Here is a 27,435-nt window from a genome sequence, read left to right as displayed (position 1 = left end):
TTGTAAGGTGTGGATACAAGGATGTGCTAAAGCTAAAGTAAAGGGCATAGGAAAACAAGGGAAAGAACAATTGAAGGCCTGAATGACATGATTTAACCAGATATAGAGTGAGAAGCAAAAAAAAAAAAAAAAGTAAGTTATGCAGGCCTGGTCCATATATCTTAGGTAAGCTGTCTACTTCATATGCCATCTACTTCAGTCCCTAGAAATTTTCAGCTTTAGGTCACAAGTTAGTATACATGTCTCTTCAGATTTGGGGGCTTCTTTAGTTGTGACACATGAATCCTTAAAGTTTGGCTGCACCAGGATTAGTTAATATCACCTAAGGCAGGGTCCCTTCCAGCAAGGTTAAAGAAGAGTCTTTTTGGAAATGTCTTTTCTGACAGATGAAACCTCTGGGCTGTAAGGTGTGATGTTTGACATCTTTGTCTCCTGGAAGTGCACTGTGGAAAGATTGCTCTATCAGAGCATGGTTATTTTCTATGGGCTTGATTAGGCCTTTGCAAAATTGAAAGATATCCTTCTTTATTAGCTGTGGGTCAAAAGAAGGGGGAGGCTAAGTGCATCAGCTGTCTTGTAATTATTTCAAAAGACATAAGTTTTTGCATCCTGAAGGAAGTAGATCTAAGATTTAGAAGAACCAACAGTAATACTCTTGGCCAGGGTATTTGGAGGGTTTCAACTAATTCAGCTAACTGAATCTTAATAATTAGATCTGTATGCTTGGCCAGTCCTGAAGACTAAGCATGATAAGCACAATGAAGGTGCTACAGAACTGGCCAGACAACACAGACTTGTCAAAATATTTGACAAGTGGATTCTCCAATCACTATGAAGTTCAAGGGGGGTTCCCCAACTGGAAGTAACCTTTTCTAATGGGATTTAGCTACAGAAGAAGCTGTCACATATCTTCATGAAAAACTTCAGTCCAATGTGAAAATATACAAACCATTAGCAGAACATTCATGAGTGGCGGTGATTGCATGAAATCCGTCTCCCAAATCTCAGATGGTTCATTGGGTAACTGAAAATATCCAGGAATAGTTTGGATAGGTTTCCCTGGGTTAAATTTAGAACACATGGAACAAGCAAGATAAGCGCTTTTTGCAGCCTTATCAATGTTTCCCCACCAATATTGATTCATGAACATTATCATTTTATCAGTAGGCCAATGATTTAATTTAGGTATGATGGTAATAGAAATGTTAAATTTTCTAGAAGGACCAGTTTGTTACTGGGTCTGAACCAGAGTTTCTTTTCTTCATGATACCAGCAGACCTTAGATCTCCAATTTTCTTTTTCTTCTTCAGGGGCCAGTTGTTGTATTTCTCTGGTGAATTCTCTTAGGTTGTCACTAGGGGAAGTAGTTTTCTGGACCATGAGAGAGGTTTGGTCTGTGGATCCTATAAGAGCAGCATTTTTGCAGAGATATCAGTGAGGTGCTTTACTTTGGATTCCAGAGAGAATGCCCAGGGACTTTAATAATAGCCAAAGCTGCATGCCGAGTATGGCATCTCAACTTTTGGACATAAGGACCATTTTAAAATTTGTCTCCATTGGAAGTAAAGAAATCATGTTTCTATAACATTCCAAAATCATGGGCTACTCCAAGGCATGACAAATACCAGTATAGACGTTTGCAATTTTACCTTCTGCTAGAATACATGCTTGAATAAAAGCGTATCATTCAGCTTGTTGGGCTGAAGTGGACAAAGTTAGGGGTGCAGCCACAAGGACCTCAAAAAGAGTTGATATTGCATATGTAGCACAATATTTGCCGTTTTCATTTTTCAAGTAAGAGCCATCAGTAAACCATGAACAATCAACATTTGTCAAGTGGGTTTCTTATAACTCATTACAAGGGGTTGATAGGTGATTGATCAAACTCAAATAGATATGGGAGGTTTTGTCCATGGAAGGAGGAAAAGGAGTAACTGGATTGAGGTTGTTATGATGAATGAGAGTGACATGAAGGTTGGTTAGCAAGAGAATATTTTTTATACATTTTTATTGAAGTATAAATCCTTTACAATATTGTGTTAGTTTCTGCTGTACAACAAAGTGAATCAGCTATATGCATACATATATCCACATATCCCCTCCCTCTTGAGCCTTCCCTCTACCCTCCCTATCTCACACCTCTAGGTTTTCACAAAGCACTGAGCTGATCTCCCTGTGCTATGCAGCAGCTTCCCACTAGCTATCTATTTTACATTTGGTAGTGTATATATGTCAATGTTACTTTCTCACTATGTCCCAGCCTCCCCTTCCCCCACTATGTCCTCAAGTCCATTCTCAATGTCTGTATCTTTGTTCCTGCCCTACAACTAGGTTCATCAGTACCATTTTTCTAGATTCCACATATATGTGTTAGCATACAGTATTTGTTTTCCTCTTTCTGACTTACTTCACTCTGTATGACAGATGCTAGGTCTATCCACCTCACTACAAATAACTCAATTTTGCTTTTTTATGGCTGAGTAATATTCCATTGTCTATATGTGCCATATTTTCTTTATCCATTCATCTGTCAATGGACATTTAGGTTGTTTCTATGTCCTGGCTATTGTAAATAGTGCTGTGATGAACACTGTGCTACATGTATCTTTTTGAATTATGGTTTTCTCATGGTATATGCCCAGTAGTGGGATTGCTGGGTCATATGGTAGTACTATTTTTAGTTTTTGTAAGGAACCTCCATACTGTTCTCCATAGTGGCTATATCAATTTATATTCCCACCAACAGTGCAGGAGGGTTCCCATTTCTCCGCACCCTCTCCAGCATTGTTTGTAGGTTGTTTGTAGATTTTTTGATGATGGCCATTCTGACCAGTGTGAGATGATACCTCATTATAGTTTTGATTTGCATTTCTCTAATGATTAGTGACATTGATCATCTTTTCATGTGTTTTTTGGCCATCTGTATGTCTTCTTTGGAGAAATGTCTATATAGGTCTTCTGCCCATTTTGGGACTGGGTTGTTTGTCTTTTTGGTATTGAGCTGCTTGTGTATTTTGGAGATTAATCCTTTGTCAGTTGCTTCATTTGCAAATATTTTCTCCCATTCTAGGGTTGCCTTTTTGTCTTGTTTATGTTTTCCTTGCTGTGCAAAAGCTTTTAAGTTTCACTAGGTCCCATTTGTTTATTTTTGTTTTTATTTCCATTTCTCTAGGAGGTGGGTCAAAAGGATCTTGTTGTGATTCATGTCATAAGAGTGTTCTGCCTATGTTTTCCTCTAAGTTTTATAGTGTCTGGCCTTACATTTAGGTCTTTAATTCATTTTGAGTTTACTTTTGTGTATGGTGTTAGAGAGTGTTCTAATTTCATTCTTTAACATGTAGCTGTCCGGTTTTCCCAGCACCAATTATTGAAGAGGCTGTCTTTTCTCCATTGTATATTCTTGCCTCCTTTGTCAAAGATAAGGTGACCATGAGTGCATGGGTTTATCTCTGGGTTTTCTATCCTGTTCCATTGATCTATATTTCTGTTTTTGTGCCAGTACCATACTGTCTTCATTACTGTAGCTTTGTAGTATAGTCTTAAGTCGAGGAGCCTGATTCCTCCAGATCCATTTTTCTTTCTCAAGATTGCTTTTGTTATTCGGGGTCTTTTGTGTTTCCATACAAATTGTAAAATTTTTTGCTCTAGTTCTGTGAAAAATGCCAGTGGTAATTTGATTGGGATTGCATTGAATCTGTAGATTGCTTTGGGTAGTATAGTCATTTTCACAATGTTGATTCTTACAATCCAAGAACATGGTATATCTCTCCATCTGTTTGTATCATCTTTGATTTCTGTCATTAGTGTCTTATTGTGTTCTGCATACAGTTTTTTGCTCCTTAGGTAGGTTTATTCCTAGGTATTTTATTCTTTTTGTTGCAGTGGTAAATGGGAGTGTTTCCTTAATTTCTCTTCCTGATTTTTCATTGTTAGTACATAGGAATGCAAGAGATTTCTGTGCATTAATTTTGTATCCTGCTACTTTACCAAATTCATTGATGAGCTCTAGTAGTTTTCTGGTGGCATCTTTAGGATTCTCTATGTATAGTATCATGTCATCTGCAAACAGTGACACTTTTATGTCTTCTTTTCCAGTTTGGATTTCTTTTATTTCTTTTTCTTTTCTGATTGCTGTGGCTTAAATTTCCAAAACTACGTTGAATAATAGTGGTGAGAGTGGGCAGCCTTTTCTTGTTCCTGATCTTAGAGGAAATGCTTTTAGTTTTTCACCATTGAAAGTGATGTTGGATGTGGGTTTGTCTTATATGGCCTTTATTATGTTGAGGTAGGTTCCCTCTATGCCCACTTTCTGGAGAGTTTTTATCATAATTGGGTGTTGAATTTTATCAAAAGCTTTTTCTGCATCTATTGAGGTGATCATATGGTTTTTATCCTTTAGTTTCTTAACTTGGTGTATCACATTGATTGATTTGCCTATATTGAAGAATACTTGTCTCCCTGGGATACACCCCACTTGATCATGGTGAATGATCATTTTAATGTGTTGTCAGATTCTGTTTGCTAGTATTTTGTTGAGGACTTTTTCATCTATGTTCATCAGTTATACTGGCCTGTTATTTTCTTTTTTTTTGACATCTTTGTCTGGTTTTGGTATCAGGGTGATGGTGGCCTCTAGAATGAGTTTGGGAGTGTTCATCCTTCTGTTATATTTTGCAAAAGTTTGAGAAGGGTAGGTGTTAGTTCTTCTCTAAATGTTTGATAGAATTAGCCTGTGAAGACTTCTGGTCCTGGGCATTCTTTTGTTGGAAGATTTTTAATCACAGTTTCAATTTCACTGCTTGTGACTGGTCTGTTCATATTTTCTATTTCTTCCTGGCTCAGTCTTGGAAGGTTGTACTTTTCTTAGAATTCATCCATTTCTTCCAGTTGTCCATTTTATTGGCATATAGTTGCTTGTAGTAGTCTCTCATGATCCTTTGTATTTCTGCAGTGTTAGTTGTTACTTCTCCTTTTTTGTTTCTAGTTCTGTTGATTTGTGTCTTTCCCTTTTATTCCTGATGAGTCTGGATAATAGTTTATCAATTTTGTTTATCTTTTCAAATTAGTTTATAGTTTTATTGATCATTGCTGTTGTTTCCTTCATTTCTTTTACATTTATTTCTGATCTGATCTTTATGATTTTTTTCCTTCTGCTAACTTTGGGGTATTTTTTTTCCTTCTTTCTCTAATTGCTTTAGGTGTAAGGTTAGGTTGTTTATTCGAGATTTTTCTTGCTTCTTGAGGTAGGATTGTATTGCTAGAAACTTCCCTCTCAGAACTGCTTTTGCTGCATCCCACAGATTTTGGGTCATCCTGTTTCCATTGTCATTTTTTTCTAGGTATTTTTTGATTTCATCTTTGATTTCTTAAGTGATCTCTTGGTTATTGAGTAGTGTGTTGTTTAGCCTCCATGTGTTTGTGTTTTTTACAGATTTTTTTCTGTAATTTATATCTAGTCTTATAGCATTGTGGTCGGAAAAGATGCTTGATATGATTTAAATTTTTTTAAATTTACATAGGCTTAACTTGTGACCCAAGATGTGAACTATCCTGGTGAATGTTCCGTGTGCACTTGAGAAGAAAGTGTATTCTGTTGTTTTTGGATGGAATGCCCTATAAGTATCAGTTAAGTCCGTCTGGTCTAATGTGTCACTTAAAGCTTGTGTTTCCTTATTTATTTTCTGTTTGGATGATATGTCCATTGGTGTGAGTGGGGTGTTAAAGTTCCATACTATTATCATATTACTGTCAACTTCCCCTTTTATGGCTGTTAGCATTTGCCTTATGTATTCAGGTGCTTCTATATTGGGTGCATAAATATTTACAATTGTTATTTCTTCTTCTTGGATTGATCACTTGATCAACATGTAGTATCCTTCCTTATCTCTTGTAATAGTCTTTATTTTAAAGTCTATTTTGTCTGATTTGTGTATTGCTACTCCAGCTTTCTTTTGAAGTTCATTTGCGTGGAATATCTTTTTCCATCCCCTCACTTTCAGTCTTTATGTGTCCTTAGGTCGGAAGTGGGTCTCTTGTAGACAGAATATATACAGGTCTTGTTTTTGTATCCATTCAGCTAGTCTATGGCTTTTGGTTGGAGCATTTAATCCATTCACATTTAAGGTAATTATCTATAGGTATGTTCCTATTACCATTTTCTTAATTGTTTTGGGTTTGTTTTTGTAGGTCCTTTTCTTCTCTCATGTTTCCCACTTAGAGAAGTTCCTTTAGTGTTTGTTGTAGAACTGGTTTGATGGGGCTGAATTCTCTTAGCTTCTGTTTCTCTGTAAAGGTTTTAACTTCTCCATTGAATCTGAATGATATCCTTGCTGGTTAGAGTAATCTTGGTTGTACGTTTTTCTCTTTCATCATTTAAAATATATCCTGCCACTCTCGTCTGGCCTGCAGAGTTTCTGCTGCAAAATCAGCTGATAACCTTATGGGGATTCCTTTGTATGTTATTTGTTGCTTTTCCCTTGCTGCTTTTAATGTTTTTTCTTTGCATTTAATTTTTGACAGTTTGATTAATATGTGTCTTGGTGTGCTTCTTGTGTTTAACGTGTACAGGAATCTGTGCTCATGTTTTTTCTTTGCATTTAATTTTTGATAGTTTGATTAATATGTGTCTTGGTGTGCTTCTCCTTGTGTTTACTGTGTATGGGAATGTGTACTTCCTGGACTTGGGTGGCTATTTCCTTTTCATGTTAGGGAAGTTTTCGACTATAACCTCTTCAAATATTTTCTCAGACCCTTGCTTTTTCTCTTCTTCTGGGACCCCTATAATTCAAATGTGGGTGCATTTAATGTTATCTCAGAGGTCTCTGAGACCATCCTCAATTCTTTTTTTTTTTAATTGGAGTAAAATTGCTTTACAGTTTTGTGTTAGTTTCTTCTGTACAATGAAGTGAATCAGCTATATGTATACCTATATCCACTCCCTCTTGGACCACCATTCTCCCCTCCCCCCACCCATCTAGGTCATCACAGAGCACTGATCTGAGCTCGCTGTGCTATACAGCAGGTTTCCACTAGCTAGCTATTTTACACATGGTCGTGTATCTATGTCAAACCTAATCTCCCAGTTCGTCCCATCCTCTCCTTCCCCTACTGTGTCTACATGTCAGTTCTCTTCCTCTACATCTCTATTCCTGCCCTACAAATAGGTTCATCTGTACCCAGTAATCCCATTACTGGGCATATACCCTGAGAAAACCATAATTCAAAAGGACACATGTACCACAGTGTTAATTGCAGCACTATTTACAATAGCCAGGACATGGAAACAACCTAAATGTCCAATGATAGATGTCCTCAGTTCTTTTCATTCTTTTTTCTTTGTTCAGCTTCACAGCAGTTATTTCCACCATTCTATCCTTCAGCTCACTTATCTGTTCTTCTGCCTCAGTTAGTCTCCTATTGATTCCTTCTAGAAAATTTTTAATTTCATTTATTGTGTTGTTCAACAGTGTTTGTTTGTTCTTTAGATTTTCTAGGTCCTTGTTAAATGTCTCTTGTATTTTCTCCATTCTCTTTCCGAGATTTTGGATCATCTTTATTATCATTACTCTGGATTCTTTTTCAGGTAGACTCTTTTCAGGTAGATCTCCTCTTCATTTTTTTGGTCTGGTGGGTTTTTACCTTGCTCTTTCATCTGCTGCATATTTCTCTGTCTTCTCATTTTGTTTAATTTACTGTGTTTGGGGTCTCCTTTCTGCAGGCTGCAGGGTCGTAGTTCCTTTTACTTCTGTTGTCTGTCCCCTCTGGCTTGTGTAGGCTTCCTGGTTGGGGGGACTGGTGCCTGCATTCTGTGGGTGGAGGTAGATCTTGTTCTTCTGATGGGCAGGGCTGCTTCCGGTGGTGTGTTTTATGGTGTCTGTGAGCTTAGTATTACTTTAGGCAGCCTGTCTGCTAATGGGTGGCGTTGTGTTCCTGTCTTGCTAGCTGTTTGTCATGAGGCATCCAGCACTGGAGCTTGCTGGCCATTGGGTGGAGCCAGGTCTTTGTGTTAAGATGGAGACCTCTGGGCAAGCTCTCACCGATTAATATTCCATGGGGCTGGGAGTTCTCTGGTGGTCCAAAATCCTGGACTCAGCTCTCCCTCCTTGGAGGCTCAGGCCTGACCCCCAGCTGGAGCACCAAGACCCTACAAGCCACACGGTGTGGAAGAAAAGGAAGAAGAAAACAAACAAACAAAAAAACCCAGAAACCAGAGAAAACAAACAAACAACAAAAAAACACGAACAGACAAAACCCCAAGACAAGTGGTAAAAGCAAAACTAAACAGACAAATTACACAAAGAAACATACACACACACACTCACAAAAAGAAAAGAAAAAGCAAAAACAAAGAAGAGAGCAACCAAATCAATAAACCCAAAAATGAAAACAAACACTAAAATCTACAAAAAACATAAAACCAGAAACACATCAAATGCAGAAAGCAAAATAAAAAAAGGCAATAAAAGCATAAAACTAACCCACAAAACTCAAAAAAATGCAAAGATGAAAACAAAAGGAAAAAATATATAACAAAGTAATAAAGTAAAAATAGAAAAATGTAAAATATAGTTAAAAATAAAATGAAAACAAAGCAAAACAAAGGAAAAAACAAACAAGGAAAAAACAGTGTAATGAAAAATTACAATAGAAATAGGAAAAAAATAAATAGAATAAAAATATACTAAAAGTAAAAGCATAAAAAAGAAAAAGTAAATAAAAAATTAAAATTAAAAGAATAATACAAAAAGAACAACAACAAAAAAAGTAGTGATATTTTCCTGTGGCCTTAGCTGTCAGTGTCCTTGCCCACATAGTGAGCCACAGCCAATCCCTGCCTCCACAGGAAGTCCTCCAATACTTCTAGGTAGGTCTCTGGACCTGCTGTGGCCACTGTGGGGCCAGCTCAGACTGATCTGACCTTACTCCCACATGTACTTGCCCCCAAAGCCCACAGCCTCAATTGTGGGAAAACTTGTTGTCTATTCAGGTATTCTACAGATGCAGGGCTTGCCAAGCCATTGCAGGGATTTAATCCACTGCTTCTGCAGCTGCACAGGGAGATTTCCCTTTCTCTTCTTTGGTTGCACAGCCCCTGGGGTTTAGCTTTGGTTTTAGCCCTACCTCTGGGAGTGGGCCGCCCTCAGACATCTGTTCCCTGCACAGGCAAAAGGGTGTGAAAGCAGCAACTGATTAGGGCTCACTTGCTCACTCAGGCTGGGAAGAGGGAGGGATATGGCAGTCACAATCGGAATGTGCAGGGAGTGTCTTCTGTGGCAGAGGCCAGCGTGAAGCTGCAGGAGCCTGAGGTGTGCTGTGCATTCTCCTGGGGAAGTTGGCCCCAATTGCAGGACCCTTGGCAGTGGTGGGCTCCACAGGCTGCTGGGAAGGTGTGGGCAGTGACCTGCCTTGCACACAGGACTCTTGGTAGCAGTGGTGGACAGCAGCCTCTGGGGTCAGATATAACAGCCATGGCTTGTGCTTGTGCTCATGTGGGTGTTGCCCTGCTGTCTGTGAGTGTGTGAAGCAGGAAGGTCCTATGGCGGGCCACTCCTCAAGCACCCCGCAACAAAGGTCTCTTGCCTCTCTGGCAGGCCCGGGCTTTTTCCCAGACTCCCTGCCAACTACCTCTGGCACACTAGCCGGCCCCCGGCTGTCCTCATGCAGTAAACCCCAGTCCTCTCCCTGGGTTCTGACCTCTGAAGACCAAGCCTCAGCACCCAGCCTCCACCCGCCCCAGCAAGTGAGCAGACAAGCATCTCAGGCTGGTGAGTGCCAGTCTACATCAATCCTCCGTGTGGGAATCTCTCTGCTCTGCCTCTGCACCTCTGTTGCTGCGCTCTCCTCTGAGGTTCCAGAACTACCCCGCAGTCCCCGCCAGTGAATGGTCTTCCTAGTGTGTGGAAACTTTTGCTCCTTCACAGCTCCCTCCCAGAGGGGCAGGTCCCATCCCAATTCCTTTCCTCTTTCTTTTTTTCTTCTGCCCTACCAGTTACGTGGGGATTTTCTTGCCTTTTTGGAAGTCTGAGGTCCCCTATCAGCATTCAGTAGTTGTTCTGTAGGTGCTGTTCCACATGTAGATGTATTCTTAATGTATTTGTGGGGAGGAAGGTAATTTCCACATCTTACTCCTCTGTCATCTTGCCGGTCCTGCAAGAGAATTTCATGAGAAGTAAGACAGCTAGCTGAAAAATGTTGGGAATGATATGAGTTCAAGAGAGCTTTGACAGCATGAGGTACAAAGATGGTCAAAGAGGACCTTAAGACTATTTCCTTAGTGGCCTTTACCAGAAAGGCAGTAGCAGGTGTAGCCCTAAGGCATAAGCATAACGTTGGGTCGTGGGATCTAATTGTTGGTTGTAATAGCCTAGATGTTGTGGTAGCCCCCATGTTTTGAGTAAGTACTCTGAGGGTATTACCCTCTTTTTCATAAACAAAAAGGAAAAAAGGGTAGTTTATAGTTTGTATATCCAAGGGCAAGAGGATTTATTAAGCTTTCCTTTAAGATTTTAAAGGCTAGATCATCTTGGTTTTGCCAGATAACAGGGTCAGGTTTAATAGTTTTTAGTAAGATATACAAGCCTGGGCCATTAAAGAGAAGTTTGGAATCCAATTGTGACAATAACCAGCTAGCCCAAGAAAACCTCATAATTGACATTTGGTTTTAGATTTTGGGAAGCTCAAGATGCCATGAAACCTATCAGCATCTAGGTGTTATCCTTGTTCTGATATTAAATATCCTAAATATTGGATAGAGCTGTAATGGTGAAATCTGTCTTCTTGTGAGGAGGCTTGAGAGGGTGAGTAGAGAAGTAAATCATCTACATACTGTAGTATAGTAGAGCCTCCAGAAATTTTTGTATCATCGAGGTCAGCATTTAAATTTTGTGAGAAGTAAGAAGGACCTTTAGAAAAACGGTGGGCCATTTCTGTCCAGATATATTGTCCTTCCAAGGTAAAAGCAAGAATATATTGGCCAGCCTCATCAACTAGAATACTGAACAATGCCTTGCATAAATTGATCACGATGAAAAATTTGCTTTCAGTAGGGAATAATGCTAATAATGTATGGGGATAAGGAGCAACAGGATGGTGAGGAATAACAATGTTGTGTATTGCATGGAGATCTTGAACAAATCTTTATTCTTGACCATTACGTTTTCTTATAGGTAAAACGGGTTTTACAAGGACTACTGCAAAGGATAATAAGTTCCTGTGCTTTATAGTTATCTATGATAAGTCTTATGCCCTGTAAAGCTTCTTTGTTTATACGGTATTGATTAATTTTGGAGAGAGGTTTTGAGGGATTGACTTGGATCTTAACATAGTGAAAAGCAATATGAATTCTGTCTATGTCTGTGGAAGATTTTGCTCATAGACTAGGAGACACTAAATTTAATAACAGAGAGGTACCTGAAATTTGTTCTTCTATGGCTTGTAAAGTATATGTGAGAGAGAAAAGGTTTGGATTTTCTTGGGGCTTAGATTCAAGGGACTTAAATTCAAGAGATTTTAACAAGATTTATTTCTCTCTTTCAAGAGAAAGAAACGGCAGCATGATATTTTTCTCGGAAATCTCATCCTAATAAATGAACAGGAGCCTAATCACTGAGGAAAAACAGGTGTTTATCTTTCAAAGGTCCCAAACAAAAGGGTATAGATTGAGAAATAAAGACACATTGTGGTTAATTTGAACTCCCCACTATTTGAAGGGACTGTTTATTTGTAGTAGGGTTGAGAACTGATAGAGTAGCTCCTGTGTCAATTGATATGTAAGGGATTTTTACCGGATCTGGAGAGTAGTTTCCCCAGTCTATTTAATGGTAGAATGGGAACAGTCTATGGGCTTCTTTGGAGTCCCATCACTGGGATGAGTTTGACCCTTGGGTCTTGGAAAACTCATCCCATCACTGGGATGAGTTTGACCCTTGGGTCTTGGAAAGCTGTAATTGTCTAGACTTTAAAAAAAATTTGTGGCAGTCTCTCTTCCAATGGCCATGTTTTGTTTTATGTTTTTTTTTTTTTTTAACCATAATGACAAAATCAGTTAGGAAGAGTCTGCTTGGGAGATTCCATCTGTTGAAGTCGGAGATGTAAAATTTTAGTTGCCCTTTTTCTGGAATCATCTTCTGGGGTGTGGGTTAACTGGTTAGCTACATTGACAAGTTCAGGGTGGACATTATTTTTCATTTTGTGTGGGTTCTCTTGACTAACAGAGATAGATCTCTGTTTTAACTAAAACATTGAAATAAAGGCCACCCTGCTAGATGCAATGTATATAGGGAGTCCATATTTTCTTTAAAAACATTTGGATTCTGCTGTAGTAATCATGAATAGATTCAACAGGCTTTTGGGTGCATGTGTTAATTTTGTTCCCATGTACTGGCTTATGGAAAGCCCTCAGGATGGCAAGATGTAGCCTTGGGGTATGGCAGGAGCTTGGTCATATAAAAGAGCTATTGTCTGACTGACTTGGAATTTCAAAGATTGTTTGGGGCTTTCCCAATAAACAGTTTTCATTCAATGCTGGGCTTGACCTCCTCCAATAAGCATGTGGATTAACTGATAAAGATCGGAGAAATCAGGTTAAGTTTGAATTATAATACTGATTTGGCAAATCTATGAGGATCCCCGGTTACCTTGGGAAAATAGTTTAGTATAGCTCCAAGTTCCGCTTTGGTCCGTGGAACAAAATTAATTAATGGTTTAACAGGATCCTCAGGAGACTTAATTTTTTTAAGATTTATTTATTATTTATTTATTTCTATTTATTTTTGGCTGCATCAGGTCTTTAGTTGCAGCACGCAGGATCTTCGTTGAGTCATGCGGAATCTTTTGTTGTAGCATGCAGGCTTCTCTCTAGTTGCGGCACGTGGGTTTTCTCTCTCTAGTTGCGGCATGCAGGCTCCAGGGCACGTGGGCTCTGTAGTTGTGATGCATGGGCTCCAGAGCACATAGGCTCTGTAGTTAGCAGCACACAGGCTCTCTAGTTGAGGTGTGAGAGCTCAGTAGCTGTGGCACACGGGCTTAGTTGCCACATGGCATGTGGGATCTAGTTCCCTGACCGGGGATCGAACCCACATCCCCTGCATTGTAAGGTGGATTCTTTACCACTGGACCACCAGGGAAGTCCCCAGAAGACCTAATTTTAAAAGGGAAAGTTTTAATTGGCTCAGTTGGTAAAGTTTACTCACTAGAGAAGAAGGGAATCTAGAGAAAGAAAGGGGGTTTGAAGAAGGCAAAGGTGGATATAGAGAGGGGAGAATAATGGGTTTAGGGGAACCTTGGCTCATGTCACCAAGGAAGAGGCCTTAGCTGCCTGTTTATCTCCTTTGTTTATTTCTTTCAGTTAACTTAGAAATAATATTTTACAAAGAGGTAATTTTAAAATCCTGAATATATTTAGAAGCCTCTAGATACCAACTAAAATAGTTATCCCACTCAGATTGTTTAATTCTATTGCCGCAGTCTTTCTAGTCTGGAGAAAATCATGTTCGGGCAGACTGAAAGTTCTTCATAACAGCCATTGGAGTTCTACGTTATCTTTAGTAAGACTGGACCATCTAGTCAAAAATGCGTATGAGGAGAGACCATAATTTTTTAACATAAAATCAGTTAGGATCCCTGAAGAGCACTGGGATGACTGGAATCTCATATCTCAGAGGTTTTCTTGAGAGCAAAAGCAGAATTCCTAAATAGCCTAATGGGTGTGCTCAGGATTGGGAGTTATGTTTTGTTTTACAGTGTGCCTTTCATGGGATACATACTTTCTCTTTTTTTCTCCTGGAAGACAGCGTTTGCCCTAGTTGTTAGACCTGTGACCAGTTGTCCCTTGTTACATGTAAATTGTCTTGCAGTTGGCAGATGACCTAATGTCAGTCTGGCCTGACATTTGTAACCAGTGTCTGTGACCAATTTGTGCTCTCACATAAGTCTTTGCCTTAGAGACCAAAGTCTCTAAAGGGAGGTGGCTAGCACTCTAACAGCATTTACTTGCTCAACCTGTGCCCACTGACAGAATTTTTAATTTTTGCTCTCTAGCATTCCAAAGGAATTACACTGAAATTCTAGCATGTTTCCTACAAGAAAACAAACAATGACTCACCAAAAAGGATAAAACCTTTAAACAGACCCTTAACAAAGTCAGAAAGCTCAACCGAATGGAGGGAGACCAGAATCTAAGAGGAGAATCACCAAGCCAAAAGTAGACAATGACTCACAGAAGCGATGAGCTCAAGGGCTTTTGTGTGGGTACTTCACACAATTCCAAGGGTCATTGTCCTTTGGGGGTCATCTCCTTTGGATCCCACTTCCAGTGCCAAGGAATGTCTACCTAAAGAAAAAGATAAAATGAGGCAAGCTCAAAATTATCAAAAAGCTGAGTTTCATTTAGGAATAGCAGAAGAATTGCAGTTCAGAACACATAAACTGTAGCAAGCTGCAGATGAGTCATTGAGGATTTGGGATATGCTGTATTTGTGGACAGGGAATATAAAGAAGTGAGAGTTCAGTTAGAGTCTGCTAAAATAAAAAAACAAATGGAGACCATTTCTGAGGAGACAAAACCAGCCCAGTCCACAAACAGAGCTCAGTTCAGCTTAATTTACGAGACCAACTCACCCAGAGTCATTTCTTGTTCATGCCTCTGGAAACCATAAGCAAAATTTCCCAAGGTTCCCTGACCAACTTCCTATCATTTAAGAACATTCCAATACTATCAGTTTTCTGTAAATCAGACATTTACGGGAAATCAGTACCTCAGTTCTTAAGTTTTGTTTTCCTGAGGACACATGTAGAAGATTTTCCATTTTATATTCTCTGGTTCCATTTTAGATTGAAATTCTTTCACATGGCATATGTAGGACTTGGGGGTATTAAAAATGGAAAATAATTTTGGAAGATTATTAAAACTTCTTTTTAAGAACAATGGGGAAAAAATGAGTCAAATTATAACACACATACCATAAAAATGTTTTTAAGCTTACATTTTTTTCCTGCGGTATTGTTTTGACATTACTTTAAAAAGGTGAAAAATATGCTCTAAAGTTTTTCAAACGGAGAGTTTTAGTCATTTATTTTCATTGCAATCACATAAAAAAAGAAAATAGACAAAATGACCTTACCATGCATTCCAGCTTTATGCTTCTTTATAGCTTCAGAATAAATATGTTTTGATTATTATCCCTTTACAAATAGCAAGTGGGAGTATGAGTATTGACATTCCATGCATAGTAATCAAGGTAATATCTATTTTATGAGGGTACAATTCTTAAGGTTGGTCCAAGTGGGTCACCTTAGGAAAATAATGAAAAGCCAAAGTGCCAGTGCTCAAGGTTGTACTACCTTATAAATAGTTTCTTATTGGTTCCTGCTCTTTATATTACTAGTATGGCTATCTTTACACGATAACAAAAGTTTTATTCTCATTTTCAAGTGCAGTTTTTGTTGTTGTTGTTCAACCCTTATAAAAATACCTAATTATTTAATAGATATTCAGAATAACATTGGATTCTATCAAGGAAAGAAAAACAGTGGACAAGGCAAAAAATATGTATGATTTTCCAATATCTCCTAATTTCCACTTTTCTCTTATTAGATAATCTCAAACTGTGGACATATTCTCTTAGAGTAGATGTATTCCTTTATGAATTATGTGTCGGGTGATAAGTTCAGTGCTTTTGCTTGGACTATGGCTTGGTTACCTTGGGGCCACTTATTTTTAATGCCTATTTGTTGGAAGATAAGGAATGAAGTTAGGTGTCACACTATCACTCAACCAGTAGGCCATTCTGCCCAGTGTTAAGACTGGGGCTCAGTACTCTCCCATCGTCTACTGCTTCCTAATAAATAAGTCATTGTTTTGAAGGTTAGATTTTATAGGTTTATTTGATCAGTTTCTAACTATATCGGTTTATTTGATGTAGTTAAATAGAAAAGGCTATGAAAATGTTTTTTTCCAATGCCGCTCATCAGACCCTGTACCTTTAATTGGCTTATCTAAAACTGAAAGCTATTAATATCTTCATTTTGTTAACAAGCGAACAACTGTTTAGGAATATTAAATAATTGCCAAATAAGTAACTAAATCAACCAGCCTAGGATTGTTTGTCTCAAAGATGTCAATGTCTACATTCAGTTAGTGAGTAAATCATGAACAGATATTAGTCAAAAATACTATTATAAGAAAGAAAGATGAGAGAGATATAAGATTAATGAACCCTCTGCAAAAGATTCAAATGCATGGATATATTAGAATTAGTCTGGTTTCATCACTGTGTATAAGCCACTTTAGACAACTTTTATTTCTTTACCTTAAAGTGATTTAAATCTTAAAGGGTAGAAGAAAAGAAGTAGAACATTTATCTCCCTTTCCCCCATCTCTTCTTGTACCTATGATCAGAAACTTTGACAGAAGTTTGATATGATAATATGATAGGAATAATACATAATAGTTTCACAAAACTTGCTTCACATGTCCTGTTTTGAATTCCAATTTTGATGATTATTGCAAAACAGGAAAGTTTGGATTGTGTGTTTCTACAGTAAGTCTAAAGAAAGAATGTGATGTCATTGGTGTTTTATGTTTTCATCTTTATGATTTTAATTTGCTTTCAATTTTTAAGATTTTAACTTTAAAAACCTTTGCTCAAGGGGGAAATTCTATAACTGCTTTCTTGGCTCTCATGTTGTTCTACAACTTTTAGATGCATGGAGGAAGAGCAGGGGAGAGTATGAGGAAACAATCAACTTGCTCACACAATCAATAGAAGGCAGATGGAAGCAGCTTATGAAAAAAGGAAATGCATTGGATATAGAGATAGTAATTGTCAGCCCAGCCATTGATGGCTAGCACTTTATGTATTTTTTGCCTGGATAGGATGAAATGTAGTTGCCATAACATTTTATATACATATCATTTATATGCATTCAGTACTTTTGCAGATAAAATTAACTTATTTGAGTTTCCATTTTCTTGTTGTGGAAACAGAAGTTCAGAGAAATTTAGCTACTTACCCTAGGAAGCATAGCTGGGAAAATATGGAGTTCACCTCATTCCAAGTATCTCTTTTTCTAATTCCTGAAGGCAACCATTCATTCATGAACGGTACCTGAAAAGTTATTGTTTCGTAGAGTAATGTTGTTGGAAAGAGGGCAAATGCTGTTGTATAATTTTATTTTATAAATATCTGGGAAGGATAGAAGAAACTATGTATCACAAATATTAACTTCCCAAAGAAAAAGAAAGTACAATGTTTGCTTTCAAGTATAGGAATAAACACAAGAAAGACCCTATTTCCAGAAGAACCCAACTTTGTGCCAAATGTGCTTTACACTTATCAGAAACAGTTCCTCATTCACAATGTAAAAATGATGTTGTTATTTTAGTTTATATATAACAGATGACATACGGAGTGATTTTGTGACTAATTCAGGCCTCATGGTTCTTTTTCCCACCCAAACAAATTCATATGTTAGGCCATTTAATTTCTGCAGATCTACTGTTTCAAATTTTACAGTTCATTTTCAAGTTAGAAAACATACTGTTGTGTTTCCTTTCTATTTCTTCCTGAATATATTTGTGTTAAATTTTTGTACAATAATGAATCATCTTTTGACACATTCCAATATTTCTTTCTCACATGCCTTTCCGTATCTCAGCTCCAAATAATGAAATCATCGCTGACCCCACTGGCATTCATTTCTACTCTGATTTGTGTGAAGAACCCTTAGATTGAAGTTTCACACTGTCAACAACTAGAGGGGTTTGCTATGATCTTGTCACAGTCTATTTGTTTTGCACTGTTTCTCTTCCCTCCACGCGTTCCTTCAATGTAATTTCACGTGAAAATATGGTTAGTGGGATGCTTTACTTATTTTTATAGATCATCAATGGAAATATTAACTCTGACAGGAATAAATATAGTGCTCGGTACCACCCTACAAGATACTTGCTATCTTGAGTTTATTATTTACCATCATTCATTTTCAAAATCTGCCAGTTGCTTTTATGAAGTGTGTGTGTACATTTTACTCTAAGACCCTCCCATAAGTTTGCTATTAAAATGTAAGCTCATCTGTAATTTGACACATTTATAAGAAGGGAAGAAAGTAGCTGAGTCTCTTCATAATCAGACTCAACTTCTAGGACTGAGAAGCAGTTTTTTATTTTTACCAGGTGACACAGGTTTGGCTGGGTAATTTTAGAGAGGCACAAATAGTTGTTTCTTGTATTGAAAATGTTGTTGTATGCCTACTATAATATTCCATTTTCATGGTTAGGTATTATTTACTTTAAAGAAAACTCAAGCTTTTAAGCACTTAAAAATCTAAGATTAATATAAAACACCAGTAGATTTTTCTTTCCAAAAAGATCTTCAGAAGTCATTGTTGGCAAACTTCCAAATACAAATTAAATAATGGATTTGTATGACATTTTTATCATATTAATTATATATTTATTCTTTTGGTGCACACTGTTTTGTACATTATATGTCTGTTGCCAATGTCTGTGGATGGTATAAAGTTGCAGAAAAGTTTAAGTGCCAAGTTTTAATATGGCTCTGAAAGTTGTAGAAAATGACCATTGAGAATTATTCTCTGAATATTTACCAATTGAACAATAATAGAATGTTGGATTTGGAGATAATCATAAAGATTTAATTTAGGCCAGAATGTTTTGTTTTTGTTTTGCAGAAGAAGAAAGTGATCTAAAACAGGGAAGTGCATAGATTAAAAAATATTTAAACACTACATCTCAGACTAGAACTCAGGTCTGTAGAACTCTGATGCGCACCATTCAAACTGTTTAATTGAAGAAGCCTTTTTATTATTTTTCTGTTGCTGTGTTACACATGAGCACCAACCTGGTGATTTTAAACAATCTGCATTTATTATCTCTCAGTATTTGTGGGTCAGGAGTCCAAACATGGCTTCCCTGGCTACTCTGTTCAGGGTTTCAAAAGGTTACCATCAGGTTATTAGCCAGATAACATCCTCATCTGGAGGCTCAACTAGGGAAGAATCCACTTCCAAGATCATTCACGTTGGTAAGAGTCGTTTTCTTGTGACTGTGTAACTGAGGGCATTGGCTTTCTGCTAGTCCTAGGCTGGAGGCCACTCTTAAGTCTTAGAAGATGCTTAACGTTCCTAGAGGCCATCCACAGTTCTTTGGCAAGTGGGCATCCTCCGCATGACAGCCTACTTCATCAAGCCAGCAAGGGCAATATCTCACCTCAAGGAGGTCCCAGCGCTTCTTTTAAGGGTGTTCATCTGATTAATTCTAACAGAACTTATTGGCGATCTTAATTACATTGGCAAAATCTCAACTTTGTCATCATACTCTGTTAGCTAGAAGCAAGTCACAGATCCCACCCACACCTAAAGGAAATTATAAAAGGCGTGAATACTAAGGCATGGGAATCATGAGGGGCCACCCTAGTATATGTCCACTACAGCTTGCATCTTGGATCCAAACCACATTAAAGCAATCTACTGAAACACTGGCACAAATATCACACACAGGAAGCATACATAAACCTTTGAATTTCCCCCAATAATTCAAGAAGCCTTCCTGTATCTATATGCATTCCCTACCTTCTCTCAAAGATCAAATCCAGGGCTTCCCTGGTGGTGCAGTGGTTGAGAGTCCGCCTGCCGATGCAGGGGACACAGGTTCGTGCCCCGGTCCGGGAAGATCCCACCTGTCGCGGAGTGGCTGGGCCCGTGAGCCATGGCTGCTGAGCCTGCACGTCCGGAGCCTGTGCTCCGCAACGGGAGAGGCCACAACAGTGAGAGGCCCGCGTACCGCAAAAAAAAAAAAAAAAAAAAAGATCAAATCCAGTCTACCTTGTTCACAATCTCATCTTCTCTTTGTCTTGAGAATTTGAGAGAATATTTTCCTCTTCCTTTCTTCTTTCTCCTTCAACTGAGTTAGGCGTTCAAATATATTATACATCAGCCCTGTCCAATAGAGATATCATGCAAGCCACATATATAACTACATTAAAAAGTAAAAACAAACATGAAAAACGAATTTTCATAATATATTTTATTTAATTCAACATATTAAAAATATTATCACCTTGATATGCACTGAAGATATGTGTAAGAAACAATCTACTTTATTTTCTTCTTACCAAGTCTGCAAAATCTGGTATGTGTTTTACATTTATGGCACATCTCAATTTTTCCAGTTCTCAATAGGCACTGTGAACAGTTTCTACCTTACTGACCAGTGTAGCTCTTTTTTATTAAAAGCATCATTATAAAAAATCTTTCTCCAGCCATGGCCATATTGATTGGCTCTCTATTAGTATTCTCGAAAATGTTTTCTACAAACAACTTCTACTTCCTAATCTATCAGTTACTCTTTTACCCTTTCTCAACTGGCTTCCACCCTTACAAATCCATCATCACTACTGTTGCTAATATCTCCATGTTGCTAAACCAAATGGAAAGTTTTCTAACTAGAATTCTCATCATCTTGTTGCACAGTTGATGTCTTATTTCCTTAAAATTTCTTTCTCTTTAAATAATGTGTCAGCACTCATGTCTAGTTTTATCCCTCTATCACTGATATCTTCTTAATCCTGTCCTTAGTAATACTTAAACCAGGTTCAAAACAAAACTCTCACTCTTCCCTAAAACCTGGCCCTCTTCTAATGCTAACCAACAAATGGCATAGCTATTGGCCCAGGTGTTTATATAATTGTATCATTCTCTGTCTCTCTCTTGCTATCTCTTTGTCTCTCTCTCTCTACATATATATGTGCACTGTTTAATTCAAGAAATATTTGAGTTTGTACTTTTGTGCTATTTGTCAAACATCATTCTAAACAGTAAAAAGACAGATAAGGACTGCTAAGGATTGATTTCATGTGCATATGCTATAAAGAGCAAGAGAAAATAATTATATATGTGATATAATGATTAATATATCATAATGGTATAGACATAATATTGTAATTATATAATTTCATATAGAAAAAAATAATTAAATAAAACAAGATATCAGTATGAGAATGATTATGAATTAGAATTACAATGTATGGTTTGGTAAAATAGTCCAAATTATCTGTGTGTGTGTGTGTGTGTGTGTGTGTGTGTGTGTGTATACCACAGACAACAGATGGCATATTTGTATATAAATATTCATGTGTGAATAGACATATCTTCTCAAGTATATAAATACTCAAATGAATATTTATATTCATATATATGTGTATGTATGTATTAACTTAGTTCTCACACTAATCATATGAGAAAAAAGTTCCCCACTTACAGGAAGTTAGGTAATATCTCTCCTACAGTCATACTGTTGTAAATGATAGGGCCTGGATTTGAGTCACCCTTCTACTCAGTGGCATAATAAAGGCAAGGTAATGGGGCAAAGGTCCTATAATGGGAGTAGTACTGCTCTGGGTGCAGAAATGAAGGGGATGCATTGTCTGCATGTAAAAACAATAATAAAACCAAATAACACTAGTCTACTTTTTGTTATCAGCACTACTGATAAATCTAAACAGATTATTGTCAGTGATAAAACACTATCACCTGCAAAAACCTTTTGCTGTCCTAATTTCTAAATGATTGTTGTCAGTAATGTTGATTTTAGTAATATACAGGCAGGTTATATTTATACATTTTACTTATTCCTTAATAAATATTATAATTTACATGAAAACTGATTTAGAGAATCCGCAGTTATAAGCCTCTCCCACACATTACCACTTTCAGCCATAGACCTTTGTTTTCAGAGCCAGTACATAATAATTTGAAACTGTTCCACTTGGTTTCAGTCAGTTGCAGTTCCTGTCCCCACACCCTATAGTCTGATATTTTAGTGTGCTTAAGCAGTAGTTTTCAATGAAAGGATAATAGCTCAGTGTTCATAAAGATGAAGAAACAATTTGATTTGCACTAAAGCTGTCAGTATATGTGCAAATCATTCTCTGAGCTTTGTGGAGGTTATTCTTTTGGAAACACTTCTTTATATTTGTTTAAACCACATTAGTAAGGTTTCATTTATATATATGAAAGCTGTTCATATTCAATGTATACAACTTGATGAGTTTAGAGAGAAATATTCATCTGTAGAACCATAACCACAATATGTGACCTAGACAAACCATTATCTCCAAAAGTTTCCTCATGATCTCTTTATTATTACTGTCATTGTTCTGTGGTAAGAACATTTAACATAAGATTTACCCTCTGAGAAATTTTCAAGTGTATAATATGTATTGTTAACTATAGGCGTTATAGTGTGCAGTGGATCTCTAGTACTTATTCATATAATTGAAACTTTGTATCCTTTAACTAATGCTTCCCCATTCACCCCCACCTGTAGCTCCTGGGAACAATTATTCTACTCTCTGCTTCTGAGTTGACTATTTTAGATTCCAAATCTAAGTAGTATAAAGTAGTACTTGTCCTTCTGTTTCTGGCTTATTTCATTTAGCATAATGTCCTCCAAGATTATCCACATTGTTGTGAATGACAGGATTTCCTTCTTTGTTAAAGCTGATTAATATTCTATCATATGTACATACTCTCTTTTCTTTATACATTCATCCACATATAGGCACTTAGATTGTTTCCATATCTTGGCTATTGTGAATAATAATGAAATGATCAAGGGAGTTCATATATCTCTTCAAAATCCTGGTTTCAGTTCCTTTGGATATATAACAAAAAGTGAGATTCCTATATTAGATGGTAATTCCAATGCATGCACAGAGAATAACTTTCCATTTATTAGTGTCTACTTGAATTTCTTTCATCAGATATTTTGCTCTTAGTGTATAGAAATGCAATTGGATTTTCTATATTGATTTTGTATAATACAACTTTACTGAATTTGTTTATTCTAGCAGTATTTTTTGGTGGAATTCTTTAGGGTTTTCTGTATATAAGATCATGCCACGTGCAAACAGAAATAATTTTACTTCTTTCCAATTTGGATATTTTTATTTCTTTTTCTCATCTAATTGCTCTGGTTAGTTATTCTAGTACTATGTTGAATAGAAGTGGTGAGAGTGGGTATAATTCTATGGTTCTAGATCTTAAAGGAAAAGCCTTCGGTTTCTCACCATTGAGTATAATTTAGCTGTAAGCTTATTATAAATGACCTTTATTTTGTTGAGATAAGTTCCTTCTATACCTAATTTGCTGAGAAATTTTTTTATCATAAAAGTGTGTTGAATTTTTTCAAATGTCCTTTCTGTATCTATCAAGATGATTATCTGATTTTTACCCCTCATTCTGTTAATGTGGCATATCACATTGACTGTTTTGTGTATATTGAATCATCTTTGCACCCTAGGGATAAATCCCACTTGGTTATAGTGTATGATCCTGTATGTTTAGTGGTGTTGAATTCCGTTTGCTAGTATTCATTTGAAAATTTTTGCCCACATGTATATCAGGGATATTGGTCTATAGTTTTGTCTTCTTGTGGTATGCATTAGTATCAGGGTGATATTGGCCTCACAGAATGAGTTTGGAAGTGTTTGCTTTTCTATATTTTGGAAGAGTTTAAGAAGAATTCGTATTAACTCTTCTTTCATTGTTTGGTAGAATTCACCTGGGAAGTCATCTTATCCTGGGCTTTTCTTTGTTGGGAAGTTTTTGATTACTAATTCCATCTCCTATGTTGCTGTTGGTCTTTTTAAACTTTTTATTTCTGCTGGATTCAGTCTTTGGTAGGTCATCCTATGTGTTGGCATATAATTATTTATAATAATTTGCCTTGATCTTTTTAAAATTTCTGTGACATCTGTTGTAATGTCTCCTCTTTCATTTCTGATTTTTTTTTTTTTTTTTGCGGTACACGGGCCTCTCACTTCTGTGGCCTCTCCCGTTGCGGAGCACAGGCTCCGGACGTGCAGGCTCAGTGGCCATGGCTCACGGGCCTAGCCGCTCCGCGGCATGTGGGATCTTCCCAGACCGGGGCACGAACCCGTGTCCCCTGCATTGGCAGGCAGACTCTCAACCACTGTGCCACCAGGGAAGCCCTCATTTCTGATTTTATTTATTTGAGTCTTTTTTTTTTCGTGTGGTTAGTCTAGCTAAGTTTCTATTAATTATTTTTATGTTTTCAAAAGTTCAACTCAGTTTTAGCAGTTTTTTTCTATTGTTTTTCTATTTTCTATTTCCTTTATTTCTTCTCTATTTTTAAATATTTCCTCCCTTTTGCCAACTTTGACCTTAGATTGTTCTTTTTCTAGTTTCTTTACATGTTGAGGTGCAGTTAAATTGTTTATTTGAAATTAGTCTTTTTTAAATGTATGTGTTTATTACTATAAACAATCCCTTTTAGCGCTGCTTTTGCTGTATCCCATAAGTTTTGATACATTGTATTTTCATTTGTCTCAAGATTTATTTCTGTTTTGATTTCTTCTTTGATCCAATGGTTATTCATGAGTATACTGTTTAATTTTCATGTATTTTTGTATTTTTCTGTTTCCTCCAGTTTGATTTCTAGTTTCATTCCATTGTGGTTGGAAAAAGATATGTGAAATGTTTTCAATCTTGTTAAATTTGTTAAGACTTGTTTTGTGACCTAGTATGTGATTTATCCTGGAGAATGTTTTGTGTGCTCTTGAGAAGAATGCATATTCTGCTGTTGTTGAATGAAATATTCTGTGTACATCTATTAGGTAAATTTGGTCTATAGTATTGTTCAAGCCTGCTGTTTCCTTATTGACTTTTCTCTCTGGATGATCTATTATTGAAAGTGGGGTACTGAAGTCTACTATTGGTGTATTACTGTGTATTTCTCAATTCAGATCTTTCAATATTTGCTTTCTATATTTAGGGGCTCTGATGTTGGATGTGCAATTGACCTTTGAGCAATGTGGGGTTAAGGGCACTAACCCCCCACACAGTTGAAAATCTGCATACTGCTATCTCTGCCTCAAAAGCAAAGGTTGATAAATGACTGACCCAAGGCCAGGAAGTTGAAGCAGTTTGGATATAATCAGGACTCAAATTCTAATTTCTTTTGATTCTGCATATTGTGATCTTTTATCAATCACAAACTATTCCCACACACTTAAAGATATGTAAAAATAAAAATGCAAGTACTATATTTATTGAAAAAAATATGCATATAAGTGGACCCACACAGTTCAAACTCATGTTGTTCAAGGGTCAACTATATATATACATATATATATGTATATATGTTTTTTATCTTCTTGTCGATTTGACATTTATCATTATGTGATGACCTTCTTTGTCTCTTGGTGAGAGTTTTAAATTTAAAGTTTATTTTGTCTTATATTATTACAGTCATTGCTACTCTCTTTTGATTACCATTTACATGGAATATCTTTTTTCCATCTATTTATTTTCTGCCCATTTGTGTCATTAAATCTAAATTGAGTTTCTGATAAACAGTATACAGTTGGATCTTATTTATTTTTAGTACTTTAAGCCACTCTTTATCTTTTGTTTGAGTTTAATCCTCTTATGTTTGAAGTAATTATTGACAGATAATTGAAAGGACTTACTATTGTCATTTTGTTGTTTTCTGTCTGATTTGTAGTTCTGTTGTTCATCTCTTACTGTCTTCCTTTGTGATTCTTTTTGGTAATAATATATTTTGATTTTTTTTTGTATCTACTGTAGGTTTTTTCTTTGTGGTTACCATGAAGTCTGAATAAAACTTCTTATAGTTATATGAATAGTTAAAATAAAGCTGGTAACAACTATAATCACATGCAAAAAGTCAACAATTTTACTCCTCCCCCACTTTATTATTGATGTCAAAATTTACTTCTTTTTATATTGTATATTCATTAACAAATTTTTGGATTATAGGTATTCTTAATACTTTTGTCTTTTAACTTTTATACTAGGGATAAGAGGGATTTACTCACCACCATTACAATGTTAGAGTATTCTGAATTTGACTATATATTTACTTTAATAGGGAGCTTTCAAATGTTTTCTTGTTGCTGTTTATCTTTCTTTTGTTTCAATTTGAAAAAGTCCCTTTAGCACTTCTTTTAAGTCAAGTCTAGTGACCAGTTCCCTCAGTTTTTGTTCTTTGGGCTTCATGAAGCTGGTTGCTCACCACAGATTTGGGAAAATTTCAGCCAATATTACTTTAAATAACTCTTCTGCCCCTTTCTCTTTCTCTTCTCCTGGAATTCATCTGATGAATATATTGGTTCACTTGATCATGTTCCATAAGTTCCATAGACTGTCTTCCTTATTTTTTTAATTCTTTTTTCTTTTTCTTCCTCTAACTGGATAATTTTAAATGATCTGGCATCAACTTCACTGATTCTTTCTTCTGGTTGACAAGTCTGCTCTTGAAGCCTTCTGTTGAATTTTTTATGTCAGACACTTTATTCTTCAGTTCCAGAATTTGTTTGGTTCTTTTTTTTTTTATGGTTTCTATATCTTTGTTGAACTTTTCATTTGTTTATGTATTATTTTCCTGATATCATTTAGTTTTTTATCTAATGGATGACTGAACTTCTTTAAGAGAATTGTTCGTTTTTTGTTTTTTGTTTTTCAGGCAGTTCAATAATATTTCTTTGGTGCTTTATGTAATTTGCTCTTTTGGTAGAATCATGCTTTCCTAATTCTATCGATCTTTGTATCCTTTTATTGATGCTTGCACATTTGAAGAAATAGTCACCAATTCTGGTCTTTGCAGATTGGCCTTGAAAGGGAAAGCCCTTCACAGTCAGCCCAGGCCAGAGATTCTGGTGGGCCAGGTGGCAGACACCATGGGTGGACCAGCTGCTAAGGGATCTGTGGGCAAGCAGGCAGGCCTGGTGTTTCAGTCAACAGGTAATTGGTCATGATGCTGGCTTCCATGGGTTCCATGAGCATGGCTGCTGTCTTCATTTTTTTTCTTCTTCTTTTTTCAGGAACTGCATATTTGTAACTAAAGAACATTAATCCATTTCTTATTTTCTTTTTTATATTGAAATTATTATTTATTTTAAATTCTAATTTAGTACATGATTATAGATATGAAGTTCAGTAAAGAAAGTATTCACTGCCTACATTTGTTTTCTGGCCACTATCATTATTTATTTCATCCCATGATTATTACCAAAAAAATAAAGTTAAATTAAAAATGCCAAGTGGAGAAAGGGGAATGTTACAAATGACCTCTAGGTGTCAAATTTGTGAGATATGAGAATAGTCTGGTGGTAGACCAGTGGTCCTAGCCTTTACATTACACCCAAGCCAGATAAACAGAGACATGAAGGAAGAGCGGGTCAGTCAGAAGGACAAAAGGAGCCAAGTAACTATAAACTGGCTGTATCAAGGCATAAAGAGCATGTCAGTGTGGTTAGAAAGTGGTTATTGAGGGAGACTGACTCAAGGTCCAAAGAAATTAGATCATGTAGAGTTTTAAAGACCATAGTGAGCCAGTAGGTTTACTCTAATTAAAAATGAGAAGCAAGCAGT

General features: G+C 36.7%; 1 long non-coding RNA gene across 1 annotated transcript; it reads right to left on the bottom strand.

Annotated features, from left to right (window-relative positions):
- Positions 1 to 10,099: 10,099 nt before the first annotated feature.
- LOC113612682 (uncharacterized) lies at positions 10,100 to 19,693 on the bottom strand. The gene is made up of 4 exons (XR_003429930.1): positions 19,591 to 19,693; positions 17,011 to 17,183; positions 14,217 to 14,329; positions 10,100 to 10,146 (listed from the first exon to the last, which is right to left on the bottom strand). It is a non-coding gene; the product is annotated as an uncharacterized LOC113612682 (long non-coding RNA).
- Positions 19,694 to 27,435: the final 7,742 nt, after the last annotated feature.

Source organism: Aethalodelphis obliquidens, unplaced genomic scaffold (genome assembly GCF_003676395.1).
Source record: "Aethalodelphis obliquidens isolate GAN/ISIS:26980383/991018 unplaced genomic scaffold, ASM367639v1 scaffold80, whole genome shotgun sequence".
Classification (NCBI taxonomy): Eukaryota; Metazoa; Chordata; class Mammalia; order Artiodactyla; family Delphinidae; genus Aethalodelphis; species Aethalodelphis obliquidens.
The sequence above is the reverse complement of the archived record's forward strand: the minus strand, read 5'-3'. Positions and strand labels throughout refer to the sequence as shown.